At 38.6% G+C, this 7,211-nt stretch overlaps 1 pseudogene; it reads left to right on the top strand.

Annotated features, from left to right (window-relative positions):
- The first annotated feature begins 1,601 nt into the window (after positions 1-1,601).
- Positions 1,602-7,170, top strand: LOC105898617 (annotated as a pseudogene).
- Positions 7,171-7,211: the final 41 nt, after the last annotated feature.

The following is a 7,211-nucleotide window of genomic DNA, read 5'->3' on the forward strand; positions in this document are numbered from 1 at the left end:
GCCTTGACTGCAGCCACTACTGTTTTCTGTCAGATTTCCTTGCTCAGATTTTCATTACGCACTACTCTTTGCTCCTATAGGTTAACTAAGCTAAACTTCCCCCACGTGAGCACAAACTTCCTATCTTGCCAAACCAGTCAAAAGCCAAGAGGAAATTCATTTACTCGAGAGATGTTGAGGGGAGAGAGCGAGTTAGCTACATTTCTGCATGTAACTTTCTGAAGAGGCTTGTCCTTATAATATGTGTGTATGAGATATAAAGAGTATTTATTTGTTCTAATAATACATAATTAAATGTGAAAGCAACAGTGTGCAGCAATTTACAAATAAAATAAATTATTATTACTTTTTAAGATGTTTTTAAAAGCAACTAGGCCTATATTTAGCTATCATCTTTTTCAAATTTATTTCGATTGTATATGGTCATGTCATGTGAAGGACTAGCCTACTATCCGCCCATGTTATGCTGTATGTAATTATGTGGTCGGGATTGGAACAACTGCTTTATATTGTTAATGAAAATATCAACCCTACAGCTAGGAATCAAAACATAGGTAGGCTGTCCACTGCTTGTTTGTATTTATTCATTCACACACGCAGGTTGTGGCCACAATCAGCATGTGCCAAGCGCAAATAAACTTAACTGTGGACATAGGATACAGGTCAAGACACAAAAACAGATATTACAGATAAAAACATATCGATTGTAGAAATACATTGAATTAACGAACTGCATTAAAATGACAATAGATTCTACAATGTATTGTAGGTGTGGAAATACAACTCATTGTTTGTTTCTTATATAAATAGGCTTACATTCTGTAGCCTACTTGGTTTCGCATTGGCAAATGAGCGTGCCGATAACTCTGAGACAACATTAACCCATCCAATTCACCTTCCGACATTTCATTCCCGCAAACTTGTTGACCACCTCATCTAAATCGATGTTTGCAGCTGACTCTCTTTTCAGTTGAGAGAGACGCTCGTTGCTCATGGTGGCACGCAAGTAATTAGGCTCGTTCAAAGCGACTGAAGGAACGTTCTATCTGTAAGCTACTCACAGGAATTGTGAAATACATTTTTAGCAAAGGTTAGCCAGATTAATGTAATTGGCTCTGCTGCGATAGGGGAAAACCTGGGATGTGGAGAGATCCTCCATCTCGAGATTTTTGCGAGTTTCGAGAAAGGAGAGCGTTGCGGAATTTGAGCTTTCATTGTCTGTTCACAGGTAGGCTCCAAGAGCTTAATACGGTGTTTTTTGTACCCTCTGCAGGCAGCCGTTGAGTGTTTTAGAATGGACTATCGATACAAATATTTGATCAAATACACAAAAACTGTGGTTAACATGTTCATTGAACACATATTTCAAAGTGATCATACGAGCTAACACTGCTGACTCCAATGTATTGTTGCTAGTCGTGGGGCTTGCAGCTCCAGTGAGTCAAAGGCTGTGCTATTTTACTTTGTTGCCTAGCAACATAGGCCTGTGGTATGATATGAAGGCAACCAATTAAGAATTCGAGTTTCCCCACGACTTTTGAATCATTACGAGTTTTATAGGAGAGAATCTCTAGTCTATTAATCTATTGGGTCTACACATAGCTAAACAACATGAGTGCTCCCATCAGGGCCTAATGACTATCACGTCATTGGAGTGAAAACCAAATGCATTAAAAACAAGGCCACTGTCCCGATTGACAGCTTTAAGAACCACTGGAAGACTAATGTGAACGTGACCTATAAAGTGCTCTTTAAGATCCCTCCCCGACATTCCCCCGAGACCTGCATAAGTCGGCTATATAAGGTGCTCGTAGTGTCCAGTGCTTCCTCTGGAGAAAGACAGAACAAAACCAAGCAAGGGGGAGAAGGAGCAACAACGCTTATATGGACTTCTATCATTCATAATAGTCTATCCTAATAGCATGTGCAGATCGTGAAAACCATATAAATATATAGAAATAGCCTAATATTAGAGATCTTTAATTTAAGATCAATTTGGATACCTTGAACAGGTGGACCACTACCAGGTAAGAACTTAAAATCAATTCAACATGACTGCGGTCGTTACTAAATTGTCAACCATGATCATTTTACTGATCACAATTTCACAGTTAGCTACTGTTCTTTTATTTAACCATCATTATTTGACGAAATAGGCTAAATAAAAGAAAAATATTGGGTTGTTTTGATTTGAGTAAAATAAACATTACATTAATACAAAAAAAACATTTAAAAGGAATTATTAAATGAAAATGGCAGATTTCTGTTTTTGCACATAAATTCCTCTGTTGCATCTATAATTCTCTTCACGTAAGCATTTTAGAACGTCCTCTTTTCAGTCAGAGACCACTTCAAATAGTCTAGACTACAACCAGAACGAACGCACGACTTTCATTCACAACAGAATTAACATAACATGACATTGTAGGCTTCAGAGATCGAATTTAGCTGCTGGACTAAATACAGTTATTTTAAGCCCTATATTGCAGCAGCGATTTAGTTTGTTTGCCTAGTTCCACAAGTTTACCAACACAGTTCAGTATCGCCACAAAGCCCAAAACTCTTCTCACATTACTTTTAAAACTCTTAAAGAACTTTTTAACACAGCAATACAAATTAACGAGTTGTCACTTTTACATAGCCTGTAGCACATGCACACGTAAACACACTAAAGACAGCCCGGGCGCCAGAGGAAAATAGGCTCCAAAATAATACATCTCTGACATTGAAACGCCGCGTGTCACGCGTAAATCAATGTTAAGACAGTTTGGAACGTGATCACGGAAGGCATGAAACACCGCGGATGAGAACACAGTTCTCTCTCGAACACAATAGTCTACCTGCCAAAACAATGGTAGGCAAAAAATATATAGCCCGAGTTACATAATAACGGGAAACGTCTTTGTCGTTTATCTTTTACTTTTCATTTAAAAATTGTCACATGTGTCGTAAACATAGCCTACCACATGGACAAGAATGATGTAGCCTGTAGTAGGCTAACATAGGGCTCGCCAATTGGTTCCAATCAATGACTAACAATGCTGAGATTACACTGTTGTATGTAATTATAAAAAAGATGTTTATTAACTCGTCAGGGTGGCTCTTGAGTGAAGATGAAAATAAATATGTCAGAGGCGCAGAATATAAAAAGAAAAGATGCAGTGGGTGGAGGCTCAGAGCTGGGCGTATAATTACACTTTACAAATTCCCACTACACCACTGGTCTTATACAATACTTACTAACGAATGTAACAGTATGTTGCGTCACGAATTGTAAACCATGTGGCTTTCTTGCCGTCATTTTAGCTCAAGCTGAACTAATCATGTCAGAGCCTGGCTGAGAGTAAGTTTGAGCTTCTAGGGAGGAGTGAAAGTGCCCCGCTGTAAAGGAAAGGGGTGCATTGGATTTATAACACAAGACAAAATGAGAGCATCATTGCAAAAAGGAATGCGGCACATTCATCGTTTTTTTTTTTTTTTCGATTATCTTGTTTTTGTAATCATTAAAATCCAAAATCGTAATTGAAAATTCAATTAATTTGATGTTCTTTTCTTTGTCTTCATTTGTTGCATTTGCTTTTATATATGTAAAGCACATTGTATTGCCTCTGTGTATGAAATGTGCCATATAAATACACTTGCCTTGCCTTACATTTTTCAACACATTTGAATAAGCCTCTGGCTGCGAAAGTTTAAAAAAAAGTTACAGTGTCTCCTAGTGTTTTACGCAATCTCGAAAGGTGTACCTTACTAAAGTTGCTTGTTTTTCTACAAGTGTTTCCCAAATCATCTCTTAAAAATCCCCTGTCTTATGTAGTCTATACCTTAAGATGCTGAATCCATGGAGTGTGCTTCATTATTGATTGCACCATTGCATCTCATTCTCCAGTAGACCAGTACCACTGCTTTAGCTTACTCTCTGCTTAGAATTGATAGTGTCACCAAACTGCAACCCTCTGTGTCATCACAACATTTGAACGTCACCTTCCTTTCTGTTGAAATAGTAAGTACTTGACGTAAAAATGCCTTAAAAAAAGGTGTGGCCATATGTTCAGTGACAGCCAGCTCTCATTTTAGGTATTTCTTTATTGAAAGTACAGCTGGCTATGTAATGTTTTTTTAAACAAGCATTTACATTTACATTACATTACATTTAGTCATTTAGCAGATGCTTTTATCCAAAGTGACGTACAAAGGAGAAAACAATCAAGCTACTAGCAATAGAGACCTAGTGTCTACTTTACATAAGGAATAAAAGGTGCAGGAATGTAACTACTGTAATTGCGAGTTAATCACTAGTTAAAAGTTAAACATTTTAAATTGTTTTGGGCATAACCCCACATTTTAATATAATATATATCCCTAATAGGTGTACTAAATATCATTATATAAAGTTACTTATTACTTGAGTAGTCATTTTATGAGACAAATTTGTACTATTACTCAAGCCATTCAAGTCATTGTTTTGATAGGTAGTTTTATCCCTATTTGAGTCGTTAGTATTGTGAAGTATAAAGTAAAAAAAATAAAACACTTTTTACAGGAGTACAGCTTTTGTTTACTCCACCCCCCTCTGGTAAAGCCACAAAACGCCTTGAGACATGTCTATTGTTTTGGCGCTATATAAATACAATTGAATTGAATAAAATTGAGCTTTTTCAAAAGTTATATCTGTCTCATCCACAGTTGTTTGGTTATGCAGCCCTGTAGAGTGAATGGATACAACCTTCATGCAGTGAATTCTTTGAGCACTATGTACCAGCAGGCACATTATGCCCTTAACCGTCAGACATCTGTTCAGGCATTAACCATTGCCGAGAGACTTGCTGGTAAGTGTGACAGAAACCAACTCACACAGTCACACAGTATTCCAGTTAAATGAAACTGATGTACGTTACTGCTATTTTAAGACATTATTTTCGAGGCTCGCTATGGTTCTCAGCACCGGAAACAACGGCGGACCCGCACAGCATTCACAGCACAGCAACTGGAGGCATTGGAGAGGATCTTCCAGAAGACCCATTATCCTGATGTGATTATGCGTGAGAGACTGGCCATGTGCACAAATCTCCCAGAAGCACGTGTACAGGTAAGTAACCTGACCTGAAATTATACAAGATGTATTTCAACATCAAGTGATGAATACAATGTTCATGACATTTTATAAGGAACACTTTTTCTCCGTTGGTGTTCATTGCACAAGCTAGACATGTATTGCACTTGCTTTTAACATACAGTGCCTTGCATAAGTATTCACCCCCTTGGATGTTTTACCATTTTATGGCTTTTATAAATCAATCATGGTCAATATGAGTTGGCTTTTTTTGACAAAAAAAAATTACAAAAAAATCCCTCTTTAATGTCAAAGTGAAAACAGATTTCTACAAAGGAATGTAAATTAAATAAAAATATGTGATGTAAAATAAGTGATTGCATAAACATTCACCCCCTTCAAGTCCGTATTTAGTAGATGCACATTTCGAGTCTGTGTGGATAGGTCTCAATCAGGCTTGCACATCTGGACACAATTTCACTACATTGTTCTTTGCAATACTGCCCAAGCTCTGTCAGGTTGCGCGGTGATCGGGCGTGAACAGCCCTTTTCAGCCCAGTGTCAAAAGGTGAAATCTTTTCACCCTTTTTACCCATCTTTACCAGGGGTGCTAATAATCGTGGAGGGGACTCTAGGTGGGGTTGTCACTTAAGAGATGGTTTCAGAAAGAGAGCCTGGGGGCGTAGCCTTGCCTTCCACCAACAGCATATAAATCAGTAGTCTCTGAACTGATATCTGGCACTGAAAGGCTAACAAATACATAGATTATTGCACCAGGCCACTTACTTTCATGTCACAAAAGAGTAACAAATCATTTCTCATCTCTGTCTACATCCATTAATTTAGGTGTGGTTCAAAAATCGGCGTGCCAAATTTCGCAAAAAACAGCACATTCTTCAGAAGGAGCAGTTGCAGAGGCAGAAAGAGGCAACTACGAAGAAGACTATAACACCGCCGGATGTGAACAATCTGCCCTCTGTCATCACCTTTGAAAATTATTTGTCCTTTTCCTCTACATTAATTGAAGAGCAGCCTCCACATAAAACTTTTACAGGCCTGAGCGTAGAGCAGAACTTAGGCTCAGCAAAGCAGTCTAGTGAGTCAGCCTTGGAGGACACCCCCTCTTACAAACCAGACAAAATGACTGAGGATATCCAGTCCCCTCCCTGTAAACACTACAGTACTAAACCAGGTAACACATTTTATTTCAGCGTTGATGGAAAATAATTGTTAACTTTGATGGCTCATGAAATAAAAAAAAATGTTTTTCAACAAAATTGTTTACTTTTACCTTTAGATTCCCTACTTGACTCCACTTCAACCTGTTTAGGTGTGAGCACTGGAATCTCTCAAATCCACTCCTACACCTCTTCACCAGTCAGCCTCTACCTGCAGGAGCAGTTTCCCCAGCACATAACCACCTCCAACAACAACCGGATTCATTTCCCTTCTTTTCAAATGTCTGCTCCTCCTCCCATCCCATACCTAGGAATGAATATCAGTATTCCAGCAACTCTTTGTTCCATGCCCTGTTCTTCCTGCATCCAATCTCTACCTCATCATACACAACTCTGGAACGCTCCACCCTTCCAGGCCTCAGATGGGCTCGATAACCCTCAGAACTCCAGCATCTAAAACTTGTGTCTTCGAGCCAAGCACCACATAGCAGCTCTTGGTTTGGACATGATATCCACTCGCAGCCCTGTGCCATGATCCGTGCAAAGACACCTCTACGCTAGCTCATACCTCCAAGTACAGAATGCAAGACTGAATGAGCCATTATTTTGTGTCGGTCCTTCATTCCCAAATTTGTTTGTGAAATGAGACCACACAAATCTCACTGACAATTGAAATGGTATGTAGGCAAAACCATTTTGATTGCTTTTGACTAAAGTAAGCTATAATTCAATTGTAAAAAAAAATGCATATGCCTTCAGTGGAGTAGCATGTGTAAACAAGAAAATGATTGAGGTGAAATGGGCAATTATAGTCGATTTTGCACTTTTGTGAGATCTTAAAGTTGTACTCACAAAGCCAGCTGATGACAGATAACAGAACAACTGTCTGTGCTATGTGATATTTGAGATAGTCAACATCGCATTTTATTCCATCTTCAGTGCCCCATGGCTAACATGTCATACACTTAATAATAATATTG

The sequence above is a fragment of the Clupea harengus genome, chromosome 1 (assembly GCF_900700415.2).
Source record: "Clupea harengus chromosome 1, Ch_v2.0.2, whole genome shotgun sequence".
Taxonomy (NCBI): domain Eukaryota; kingdom Metazoa; phylum Chordata; class Actinopteri; order Clupeiformes; family Clupeidae; genus Clupea; species Clupea harengus.